At 42.5% G+C, this 13,039-nt stretch overlaps 1 protein-coding gene across 4 annotated transcripts in view; it reads left to right on the top strand.

The window, feature by feature from the left end:
- aff2 (AF4/FMR2 family, member 2) overlaps window positions 1-13,039 on the top strand; it is a 711,233-nt gene that overhangs the window by 236,471 nt on the left and 461,723 nt on the right. The window lies entirely within an intron of this gene.

Genomic DNA, 13,039 nt, shown 5'->3' with positions numbered 1-13,039 from the left:
GCTAACCGGAGGAGAGTGGTGTCTGACCCCAAGTCCCTTTGCACCTTGGAGTTTTGAATTTTCTGCCCATTTAGAAAATAGTCTGTCCTTTTATTCCTTCCTCCAAAGTGCAGAACCGTACACTTCCCGATACTATATTCTATCTGCCCATTCTCCTAATCTGTCTAGGTCCTTCTGCACCTCCCTGCTTCCTCAACACTACCTGCCCCTCCACCTATCTTCATATCTGCAAACATAACCACACAGCCATAAATTCTGTCACCCAGATTATGGACATACAACATAAAAAGAAGTGGTCTCAACACCAAACCCTGCAGAATACAACTCGTCATGAGCAACCAATCAGAAAAGACTCCCTTTATTCCCAGTTTTTGTCTCCTGCCAATCAGCCAATGCTCTATCCATGTTACTGTCTTTCTTGTAATACCATGGGCTGTTATCTTGCTAAGCAGCCACATCTGTGGTACCTTGTCAAAGGCCTTCTGAAAATCCAAGCACACACTATCCACCGATTCTCCTTTGTCAATCCTGCTTGTTATTTCCTCAAAGAATTTTAATAGATTTGTCAGGCAAGATTTTCCCTCAGGGAAACCACACTGACTTTGGTCTATTTTACCATGAGCCTCCAAATACCCTGAAACCTCATCCTTAACAATCGACTCCAACATCTTCCCAACCACTGAAATCAGGCTAACTGGCCGATATTTTGCTTTCTTCTTCTCCATCCCTTCTTGAAGAGTGTAGTGGCATTTGCAATTTTCCAGTCCTCCATGCCAGAATCTATTTATTCTTAAAAGATCATTACTAATGGCTCCAAAATCTCTTTGGCTTCCTCTTTCAGAACCCTAAGGTGTAGTCCATCTGGTCAAGTTGACTTATTTACTTTCAAACTTTTTAGCTTCCCAAGCATCTCCTCCCTAATAATACCTACTGCACTCACTTCCATTCCCAAAACCAAGGATGTCAAGGATCAAGGCCCAAGGGGCGAATTGGAAGTCAATTGAGGCCCATTGGCCAGAGCTGAGTCTGTGAATCTCTGCCCATCCACAGGGAGAGGAGGGAGCCTGGTGTCTGTAGGCCTGAGGCCATGTTTGCTGGAGACTGGTGGCTAGAGGCCTCATTCTGAGGTTAAAAGACTGTGTATGTCGTGGGTAGGAAGAAGTAATGGGGCCTGTTCTGTTGTTTTTATTTTATTGCTTGTTGTTTGCCGTGTTGTTCTGCTGAGCATTGTGGGCATGCTGTGGTGGTGACCCAGCACACCCTCAGGGGTGTTGGTTGTTAATGCAAATGATGCATTTCATTGTATGTTTCAATGGACATGTATCAAATATACTCAGTGGCCACTTTATTAGGAAGACCTGTGCTCCTGCTCGTTAATGCAAATATCAGCCAATCACATGGCAGCAACTCAATGCATAAAAGCACATAGGACATGGCCAAGAGGTTCAGATGTTGTTCAGACTGGACATCAGAATGGGGAAGAAATGTGATCTAAGTGACTTTGACCGTAGAATGATTGGTGGTGCCTCACGGGGTGGTTTGAGTATCTCAGAAACTGCTGCTCTCCTAGGATTTTCACACACAACAGTGTCTAGAGTTTACAGAGAATGGTGTGAAAGACAAAAATATCAAGTGAGCAGCAGTTCTGTAGGCAAAAGGAATTTATTTAATGAGAGAGGTCAGAGAAGCTGACAGAAAGGTGACAGTTACCCAACTAACCATGCATTACAACAGTGGTGTGCAGAACAGCATCTCCGAACGCACAACACGTTGAACCTTGAAGTGGAAGGGCTACAGCAGCAGAAGATCACGAGCACACACTCAGTGGCCACTTTATTAGCTACAGCATGTACCTAATGAATTGGCCACTGAGTGTAAACGTGAGTCTTGAATCTTGAAACCATTGCACACAGTTAATCTAAGTACATTGAATTACGGCCAATGCTTTGCAGATGTGAATTGTCATTTAACTGACTGTGGCTTAATCATTCTAAACTGGCTGTGATTACGATGCTGAAGCAACAATCCAATCCTTAGAAGTACAGAGAGCAATCAGAATCTTGTTGGAATCACTGACCACCAGCTGGTGATTACATGAGACGTAAATATATTGATTGTTATAAGGGCAGACTGAACACATCAAAGCTAGGTTAAAATAGTTAACTTGAGGTCAGACCAGGATATAGTTGGTGTCACTAACTCTGGTTAGACATGCCGCATCGGAATTAAGTTTATTATCACACTCTTCTATGTCATGAAATTTGTTGTATTGCAGCAGCAGGGCAGAGCAATGACACAAATTACGAGAGCAATACACACAAAATGCTGGAGGAACTCAGCAAGTCAGACAGCATGCAGGCTGAGGTCCTTCAACAGGACTGGAAAAGAAGGGGGAAGAAGTCAGAATAAGAAGGTGGGGCGGGGGGAGGAGGACAAGCTGGTGGGTGATAGGTGAGAGACCAGGTGAGGTTAAAGGTGGATGTGCAGGGAAGCGGGTGATGAAGTGAGAAGTTGGGAGGTGATCTATAAAATAGGTAAAGGGATGAAGGAGGAGCAACACACACAAAATGCTGCAGGAACTCAGCGGGCCAGTCAACACCTATGGTTAAAAAAAAAGTACAGTCGACGTTTTGGACTGAAACCTGAAACTTTTATCCACAGATGCTGCCTGGCCTAACGAGTTCCTCCAGCGTTTGTGTGTGTCGCTTGGATTTTCAGTATCTTCAGATTTTCTCTTGTTTGTGGGCTGAAGAAGGTATCTGATAGGAGAAGACAGTGGACCATGAGAGAAGAGAAAGGAGGAGGGACAGGAGAGGGAAGTGGTTACACAAAATACTATAAATTGCAATTCTAGAAAATAGTCCGCACATTTATTTCTACCACCAAAGTGCATGACCATGCATTTTCCAACATTGTATTTCATTTGCCTCTTTCTTATCTATTCTCCTAATCCGTCTAAGTCCTTCTGCATCCTACCAGTTTCATCAACACTACCTGCCCCTCCCACTAATCTTCATATCATTTGCAAACTTGGCAACAAAGCCATCTATTCCATCATCTAAATCATTTATATACAGCATAAAAAGAAATCCCAATAACGACCCATGTGGAACACCTTAGTCATTGGCAGCCAACCAGCAAAGGATGCTTTTATTCCCGCTTGCTGCCTCCTACCAATCAACCAATGCTCTAACCATGTTAGTAACTTTCCTGTAGTACCATGGGCTCTTAACTTGGTAAGTAACCTCATGTGTGGCACCTTGTCAAAGGCCTTTTAAAAGTCCAAATATACAACATCCACTGCATCCCCTTTATCTATCCTACCTGTAATCTCTTCAAAGAATTCCAACAGGTTCATCAGACAGGATTTTCCCTGAAGGAGACCATGCTGACTTTGTACTATCTTGTCCTGTGTCACCAAGTACTCCATAACCTCATCCTTAACAATTGACTCTAACATCTTCCCAACCACTGAGGTCAGGCTAACTGGTCTATAATTTCCTTTCTGCTGTCTTCCTCCTTTCTTAAAGAATGCAGTAACATTTGCAGTTTTCCAGACCTCTGGCACCATGCCAGAGTCCAATGATTTTTGAAAGATCATTTCTAATGCCACCACAATCTGTAATGCTGCCTCTTTCAGAACCCTAGGGTGCAGTTCATCTGGTCCAGGTGACTTATGTACCTTTAGGTCTTTCAGCTTTTTGAGCACCTTCTCTCTTCTAATAGTAACTACGGCCACTTCTCTTCCTTCACATACTTCACACTGGTATATGTCATGAAATTTGTTGTTTTGCAGTAGCAGTACAGTGCAATACATAGCCAAAAAACAATACATTACAGTAAGAAGTAATAAATTAAAGAAATTGTACAAAAAAGAGAGTTGAAAATACTTAGGAAGTGTTCATGGTTTAATTGTCCATTCAGAAATCTGATAGCGGAGGCAAAGAAGCTGTTCTTGAAACGTTGAGTGTGTATCCTCAGGCTCCTGTACCTCCTCCTTGACAGTAGCAATGACGAGAGAGCACATCTCTGGTGATTGGGGTCCTCAGTGATGGATAGTGCCTTTTTGAGGCATCAGTGAGACCAGATGCAGATTGAGGATCCACTTCACTGAGTGCCTTCACTCTGTCTGCAGTGCCAGCCAGGGTCTCCCAGTGGCTACCATTTCAATTCTATTTCTCATTCCCACAATTGCCCTGTCTGTATTCAGCCCCCACCACTGCCGGGCCGAGACTAAATGCTAATAAGAACAAATCCACGTGTTCTTCTGGGGCATGCTCCATCCTAGTGGCATGAACATCGAATTTTCAAACATCTGATCATCTCGGTCACTTCTCCCATATTCTGCTTTTTCATTCCTCCTTATCAAACTGGCTTCCGTAACTCTATATCATAAAATGGGCACTTGACCTCACCGTCTCTCTGATTATACCTTGTGCTTATTGTTCACCTTCACTGTACTGAATTGATCTGTACGAACGGCATGCAATTCAAGCTTTTCATTCTACCTTGGCACATGTGACAATAATAAACCAATTCCAATACTCATCTTTCCGCTGAAGATACACACTCAAAGATTCAGGAACAGCTTCTTCCCCCCTGAACAGTCCACGAACCCATGAACACGATCACGTAATCCATTGTTTGTACTGTGTTAGATATGTGGGTTATGACCAGAGAAAAAATGGCTGGAGTTGCGTAGCACTTTAGTGTAATGGTGTTTATTAGGTGAGTTGAAAATCAAACTCACTAACAAAAATTAGTGAAAATGGTGAAAAGAAAAATGCCAATATTTACATAATGAAACACAATACCAGGAAACACGAAAATAGCCCCATACTCATTCTTGTCGAGTGTGAGCTTCTGATCTCTCTCTCTCTCTCTCTCTCTCTCTCTCCCTCCCTCTCCTCCCTCTCCTCCCTCTCTCTCCCTCCCTCTCTCTTTCTTTCTTTCTCTCTCTCACTTATTCACTCACTCACGGTAATGAGTTCCTTTTATTCGATACTAGGACATGCCATCTTTAACTACCAACAAAGCTAACTTAAGACTACCCATGAATCAGAATATGATGCATCCCACAATGTAGCTACAATCATATTACATAACAAACAGAACTATCGACTCTAAATACAGTATACAAACACCATATGCCAGTTTACACATTCTCTTTACTAACAAAATGGAATATTGCGCTGTGTATGGCGAGAAAGACACCATAAGGCCAAACTGAATGTATCATTTTGGTTTAGGACCCATTATGTGATATACCAGGAAGACATGAAAGTGCATACACTCAAGGCAGTGACAGCCGAATCACAAGACCATGTTTGTGTGTGTGTATATGCGCATGTGTAAAGAGTACATTTACTAAGTGCTCTCCGTCACGCACTGTTTACTTCTTTTTGCAACTTACAATAATTTTTATGTCTTTGCACTGGACTGCTGCCACAAAAGGGCAAATTTCACAACATATGTCAGTGATAATAAACCTGATTCTCACGGATCAATGGTCATGTTTTAAGTCAACTGTAGCTGTATATAAACACGTGAAATGTACTGTATATTTAAGCAAATGTCTCTTGCATGTGTCCATAATTTAAGTTTCATGGGGACTTGGCTACATTAATCTGTGAAGATTGATTGAACCCTCGAACCTTCAGTGAATAAACCGTGGAATACTTAATAAGAAGTTTCTACAAACCCAGTATTTCAATGCGAAAGTCTAATTTTTTGTTAATGCACAGGTACATGTATGCACACATATCATTAAAAACTTACTTGCAGCAGTAGCACCAGCAAAACACATCATATAAGCTGCATTCATTGAAAACCATGAATTAAACATAAATTAATCATAAATACAATGAGGACAAAACTTGACATAGCCCCTATTTTTTTAAAAAAAGAAACTGTTGCCTTTAGATTTGGTCCTGACTTGACCTTTGCATCATTCAGGGTATACACAGAGGTTGCATGTTGTCGTCAGTATTAAGTTAAAATCAATAGTGGTATTGCAAGACACCTGAGGCTGTATGTAAACGTGTAATATATATCTGTAAATGTCTTTTGCACATCCATAATTTAAGATTTATGGAGAATTTGCTGTGATAATAGTTGACGGTTGATTGAACCCAAGAACCTTCAATGAGCAAACTGTGAAGTGCTTAATGATGAGTTTCTGCAAAACCAGGAGAACGTAATCCCTTCGGTATTTGAGAGTCAAAGTCAAGTTTGTTGTCATATGCAGCAAAATCACAGGCAAGCCATGTTCAAAGTTCAAAATAAATTTATCGTCAAAACGCATATATGTCATCATATACAACCCTGAGATTCATTTTCTTGTGGGCATATTCAATAAATCCAGTAACCATAACAGAATCAATGGAAGACCACTCCAACTTGGGCAATTAACCAGTGTGCAATAGACAACAAACTATGCAAATACAAAAAGAAAGGAATAATAATAATAAATAAATAAACAATAAACATCAAGAACATGAGATGAAGAGACCTTGAAAGTGAGTCCATTGGTTGTGGGAACATTGCGATGATGGGACAAGTGAAGTTGAGTGAAATTATCACCTTTGGTTCAAGAGTCTGATGTTTGACAGGTAATAACTATTCCTGAACCTGGTGGTGAGAGTCCTGATGCTCCTGTACCTTCTTTTTGATGGCAGCAGTGAGAAGAGAGCATGACCCAGGTGGTGGTCATCCCTGATGATGGATGCTCCTTTCCAGTGATAACATTTCATGTAGATGTGGTTAATGATGGGAAGGGCTTTATCCGTGATAGACTGGGCCGTATCCACTACTTCTTGTGTGACTTTCCATTTAAGGGTATTGGTGTTTCCATTCCAGACTGTGATGCAGCCAGTCAATATGTACGCAGTGTTCATAAACAAGTTAAACATAAACAATTTTTACAAGAGAGAATATAATTAGAACAAAAATGTTCCTTCATAAATGCTGCGCTATTCTGAGTTACCTTCAATGTTTCAAAGAACATAGAACAGTACAACACAAGAAAGGGCCCTTCAGCCCAGTAAAATTAGTCGTCAAATGGCTAACCAAGCTAATCTCTTTTATCTACACAATGTCCATATCCTTCCACTTTCCTCACATTTATGAACCTATCTAAACATCTTATAGAACTCTGTAATGTATCTGCCTCTGCCAACAACGCAGGCAGTGCATTCCAGGCACGCACCACTCTGTGTGTACAAAAAAACTTGCCTCTCACCTTAAATGCATGCCCTCGGGTTTTAGACATTTCAACCCCAAGAAAAAGCGTCTGTCGACTCTATCTATGACTTCGTAATTCTATAAACTCCTATCAGATTCCTCCTCAGCTTCTGCCATTCCAGAGAAAACAATTCAAATTTGTCCAATCTTTCATTGTAGCCCATAACCTCTAATCCAGGCAGTATCCTGGTAACACGAGGAAATCTGCAGATGCTGGAAATTCAAACAACACACATTAAAGTTGCTGGTGAACACAGCAGGCCAGGAAGCATCTATAGGAAGAGGTACAGCCGACGTTTTGGGCTGAGACCCTTTGTCAGGACTAACTGAAAGAAGAGATAGAAAGAGATTTGAAAGGGGGAGGGGGAGATCCGAAATGATAGGAGAAGACAGGAGGGGGAGGGATGGAGCTGAGAGCTGGAAAGTTGATTGGCAAAAGGGATTCGAGACTGGAGAAGGGAGAGGATCATGGGACGGGAGGCCTAGGGAGAAAGAAAGGGGAGGAGAACCCAGAAGATGGGCAAGGAGTTATAGTGAGAGGGACAGAGGGAGAAAAAAGAGAAAAAAAAATAATAAATAAATAACCTTCTGCAGCCTCTCTGAAACCTCAATATCCTTCCTACAATGGGGTGACTGGAATTGTATGCAGTACTCCAGGTTGTGCCTGAGTGTCTTTCGAGAGGGAGCATGTGATCACTGTGAACACACTGGGCGAGTTCCAGTTTGGTGCCCCTCCACAGGGAATTAAGTGTTTCATAAATGATGGTAACCACATTTCTATTTGTAATTGTAAATCTCCGTCGTATTTCTTGAGTGGATAAACTTTTGTAGTTTTGGGGGGGAAAGAAGGGAGAAATACTACCCAGAGTGTGCCTCAGCAGATCCTTATGACAGAAGCCACAAACTGAGGCAAATTGTGTCCGAAGAAGCAGGTGGTAATGACCGAGTCTGTCACCATGAAGTGCCAGTGGACTCAGGAACAGCACTCACGGGCTTTGTGCAGGAGGCGCTGGAGCAGTGAGCGATCCACATTGAATGCAAATGAAGTCGGGGCAGACGGTGGAGAAGATCAGAATAGTAATTGACTTATTTCATCAGACGGAGGGAGAGATGTGATGGGGGTAGGGGAGAACAGGAGATATATGTCGGTGTAACGCACCATCGCCCGTGTCAGAAAACAATCATTGATTAGCCGTTGGGTCAAGCCACCTCGACCGGCTTCACTGACCCTCGAATTATTTGTGCACTCGACGCTGGTGTTTAAAAGACCTTTCGTGTTTTAATTGGTGTTTATCGTGTTTCAGGACTTGCACACTAGGGCAGTCACTAACAAAATTGAAATGCAGCACATCTCCCTTGTATTTCTCACCATTATGAACAAAAAAATCTTATTTTGTCTGTCATTTAATGCATGGCTCAGCTTTACCCAGGCTGCATCTTTCAATGGATACAACCATGTCACTGGTCAGGTTCCTGTCGGTAAAGCTATTTAATGTGGATTGATATACTTTTCATTTCATGATAAAAGGCATAGATCGAGTGGACAGCCAGAGTTTTCTCCCCAGCGTGGAATTGACTAATATGTGGGGGCACAATTTGATGATGATTGGAGGGAAGTATAAGGGGGATGTCAGAGATGAGTTCTTTGCACTGAGAATGGAGGGTGGGTAGAACTTCCTGTCAGGGCTAGTGGTAGAGGTGGCTACGTTAGAGACGTTTAAGAGAGGCACATAGATGATAGAAAGATGGAGGGCTATGCAGGAGGGAAGGGTTAGATTGATCTTGGAGTAGATTAAAAGGTCAGCACAACACAATGGGCCGAAGGGCCTGTAATGTGCTGTCATATTCTATGTTCAACCTTAATCATGAATTGGTAGTCCAAAATCCCTGCTTAGGTTCACTTTCACAGCTTGCCATGGCTCACTCAGGAACTTGAAAGCTGTAGGCTGATAACCCTGCACTAACATCTTATGAAGAAAGGTTGAGTGAGCTAGGGCTTTTCTCTTTGGAGTGATGGAGGATGAGGGGTCATTTAATGGAGGTAGATCAGATGATAAGAGGCATAGAAAGAGTGGATAGCCTGCACCATTATCCCAGGACTGATATGGCTGATATGAGAGGGCATTATTTTAAGATGATTGGAGGAAAGTATAAGGTGAAACGCAGAGGCTGACCTTTTTACACAGACTGGTGGGTGACTGGAACACGTTATTTGAGGTGGTGATAGAGGCATATGTATTAGGGACGTTTAAGAAACTCTCAGGTAGGCACATGGATGATAGAAGAACGGAGGACCCAGGTAGGAGAGAAGGGTTAGATTGATCTTAGAATAGGTTGGTACAGATCGTGGGCTGAAAGGCCTATAATGTGTTGTTATGTTTTATGATGTGAGAAATATTTCTTGAAAGCAATAAGTTCAAGGTTGATTTGTTAGGGGTGTTAAAAGTTAAGGGGGAGTGGAATGGAGTCGATTGGAAGGGGGTGAGTGGTTGTGTACCTCTATTCAGGTTTAGGATTACATCCCCGTTTTATCCCTGGATCATCAGCCCAGAATTCTACAATCCTAATCCAGCTATTGACTCCTTTCAATGAATGTCGGTGATATTGGAGGATTGTATGGTGGTTCTGTGTTTACGGACTGGACTGCAGACATTTCAGACTTGTGGTTTTTATATTCTATATTTTTTATTGTTTGTTCCTTTTCTGTTTTGTTGTGCATGGGGAGCATGTTTGGGGCTTGATGTTCTGTTGTGTTCTTTTTTTTTGTGTGGGAGAGAGTTTTTTGGGGGGTCGATGTTTCTGTTTCGTTTTGTGCAGGGGGGTTTGGGGGTTGATGATACATTTTGTCCCGGTGGGGGTGTGGTTTGATGTTTCTCTCTGAATGACTTTCATGTTATTTCTTTGTTTCGTGCCTATCTGGAGAAGGTGAATTTCAGAGTTGTATATGGATACGTGTTTTGGTAATAAATGAACCTTTGAACATTTTGAACCTTTGGACCACTTAGTTTTCAAGCCTCTTTTAACACATCTGCTTCTGTGGCTCTACGTTACAATTTGTCACCGTGGGTCAAGTTCAAGTTTATTGTCATCTAATGCCATATATACAACAAAACAAAACAATGTTCCTCCGCAATACATATATCACACACAGCACATAACCAAAATATTACCATAAATAAGTTCATAAAATATAATTCAAAATGGATGTAAACAGTAAACGGCTTGCTGTCCTAGTGATGAGATCTCTGTAGTGACAGGGTTTTCATTAGTTTCACAGCCTGAAGGAAGAAGCTGTTACCCAGTCTGGCAGTCGTAGTCCTGATGCTGCTGTACCACCTTCCTGATGGTAATGGGACAAAGAGATTGTGGGATGTGTGGTAGGGATACTTACCAATGCTTTGGGTCATTTGTCTACAAATGGAGTTGAGGTAGACCCTGGTAATCCCGGAGTAACCTGCTCCTAGAGACAGGAAAGAGTCTGTCTTCATACTCCTTGCTCTAATGCCAGCATTACTGTCAGTAACTACCAAACTAAATAAAAATCTTGTAATCAAAGTTCAAATTAAATGTATTATCAAGAAAACATATGTCACCACTTGGACACAAGGAAATCTGCAGATGCTGGAATTTCAAGCAACACACATAAAAATTGCTGGTGAACGCAGCAGGCCAGGCAGCATCTATAGGAAGAGGTACAGTCGACATTTCAGGCTGAGACCCTTCATCAGGACTAATTGAAAAAAGAGATAGTAAGAGATTTGAAAGGGGGAGGGGGAGGGGGAGAACCGAAATGATAGGAGAAGACAGGAGGGGGAGGGATGACACTAAGAGCTGGAAAGTTGATTGGCAAAAGAGATATGAGAGGATCATGGGACGGGAGGCCTAGGGAGAAAGAAAGGGGGAGGGTGGAAGCCCAGAGGATGGGCAGGGAGTATAGTGAGAGGGACAAAGGGAGAAAAAGAGAGAGAGAGAAAAAAAAATATAATAATAATAAATAAATAACGGATGGGGTACGAGGGGGAGGTGGGGCATTAGCAGAAGTTTGAGAAGTCAATGTCCATGCCATCGGGTTGGAGGCTACCCAGACGGAATATAAGATGTTGTTCCTCCAACCTGAGTGTGGCTTTATCTTTACAGTAGAGGAGGCCGTTGATAGACATATCAGAATGGGAATGGGACGTGGAATTAAAATGTGTGGCCACTGGGAGATCCTGCTTTCTCTGGCAGACAGAGCGTAGGTGTTCAGCGAAACGATCTCCCAGACTACGTCAGGTCTCGCCAATATATAAAAGGCCACATCGGGAGCACCGGATGCAGTATATCACCCCAGCCGACTCACAGGTGAAGTGTCGTCTCACCTGGGAGGACTGTCTGGGGCCCTGAATGGTGGTGAGGGGGATGTCTGTTGGTGGGTCCTGTAGAGACTGATCCAGGATCCACATGTTCTGGTGCAGTGTGGGCAAGAATGGCTTTGGTTATTGGTTGGATCATTAGGTTGTTCAGTCTCTCCTTTCGTAGCTGCCGCTTCTTTTCTGCGGCACAGCAGAGGTCGCTCCCTCTTGAACAGCACAGCTCCCTCTTGAACAGATTTCCTCCACGTGCATCTATTGAGTGCAATGTCTTCCCAGTTTTTGGATATAATGTTAAATTTCTTCAGGCTAATTTTGATGTTATGTTTGGAATGTTTCCTTTGGCCATCAGCAGCTCATTAACTGGCAGCAAAGGGCTTGGGCCAAGGGTTCACAGCCCTTTCTTGTGCCAATAAGCCTTACCCGAGAGGTCCGTGGACCGCGGCTTGGGAACCTCTGGCCCTGGTCTGATGATCAGGGATATGACAGCTGCCAGAAACATATGTTCAGTTAATTTAAAAGGAATGTAAAGTAATATTTGATTATCAGCAATGGTGATCTTGTTAACTATCAGTTTTTATAACCAGCTGGTTCACTTATGTCTGTCAGGAAAGCACGTCAGTAGACCTTACCCGCTGTGGCCTGTGTGGGTTATTAGACCTAAGAGTGATGTGACTGACACTTAATTACCTACTGAAATGACTTAGTAAGGCACTTGGTTCAGAGACATTTAAAGATGAGCAATTAAAGCAGGCCTAGTCTTCCTGAGAATGAATGCAAAGGCCAAAGTCAAAGTTGAGTCTATTGTCGTATGGACAGCATGCACAGGTGCATGAAAAACTTACTTGCAGCAGCATCAGCGGTATTCTTTCTCTCTTTTGCCTGTTCCGCCACTGATATTTAGGGCAGCAATGAAGGTTCTCCCTTTCTGGCAGTGTTCAGGGTTTCCTTCATCATATCAGTAGCTTCCTCTTGGTTTTCACTACTGTCAGTCACGCAAGTCCTGGGTGGAGACTCAGGAAAACCGTCGCACTCAGATGCAGAAGGATATTTCATTGCTGATTCTGTAACAGGGTCGTTAGTCCTGAGCTGAACTCCTGAACCTGGCAGACCGGTGGACCACTCTTAGTCTGGCCTCTGACTGTATGGCATGGGTGACCCAAAGCATAAAGCCCTGATGCCAGTCAACATAGCTGCCCGGGTCATTGAGGTACGCAATTCTCCAACCACGACAGTTTGTCCTCTTTGGATATTGATTGTTTGCCAGTCTTTGTGAGTTCTTTTTCACTGATTCTATCATATTTCTTTGTTTTAGTAAGAATGCCTGCTAGAAAATAAACACAAGGTATTTGGTGACAAATACATACTTTGATTATAAATTGTTATCATCATATAAGCAGCACTCACAAGAAAAAAAATACATATTAAGCATAAACGTTACACAATTT

This window comes from Mobula hypostoma, chromosome 10 (genome assembly GCF_963921235.1).
Source record: "Mobula hypostoma chromosome 10, sMobHyp1.1, whole genome shotgun sequence".
NCBI lineage: Eukaryota > Metazoa > Chordata > Chondrichthyes > Myliobatiformes > Myliobatidae > Mobula > Mobula hypostoma.
This window is presented reverse-complemented; position numbering and strand designations above follow the sequence as displayed.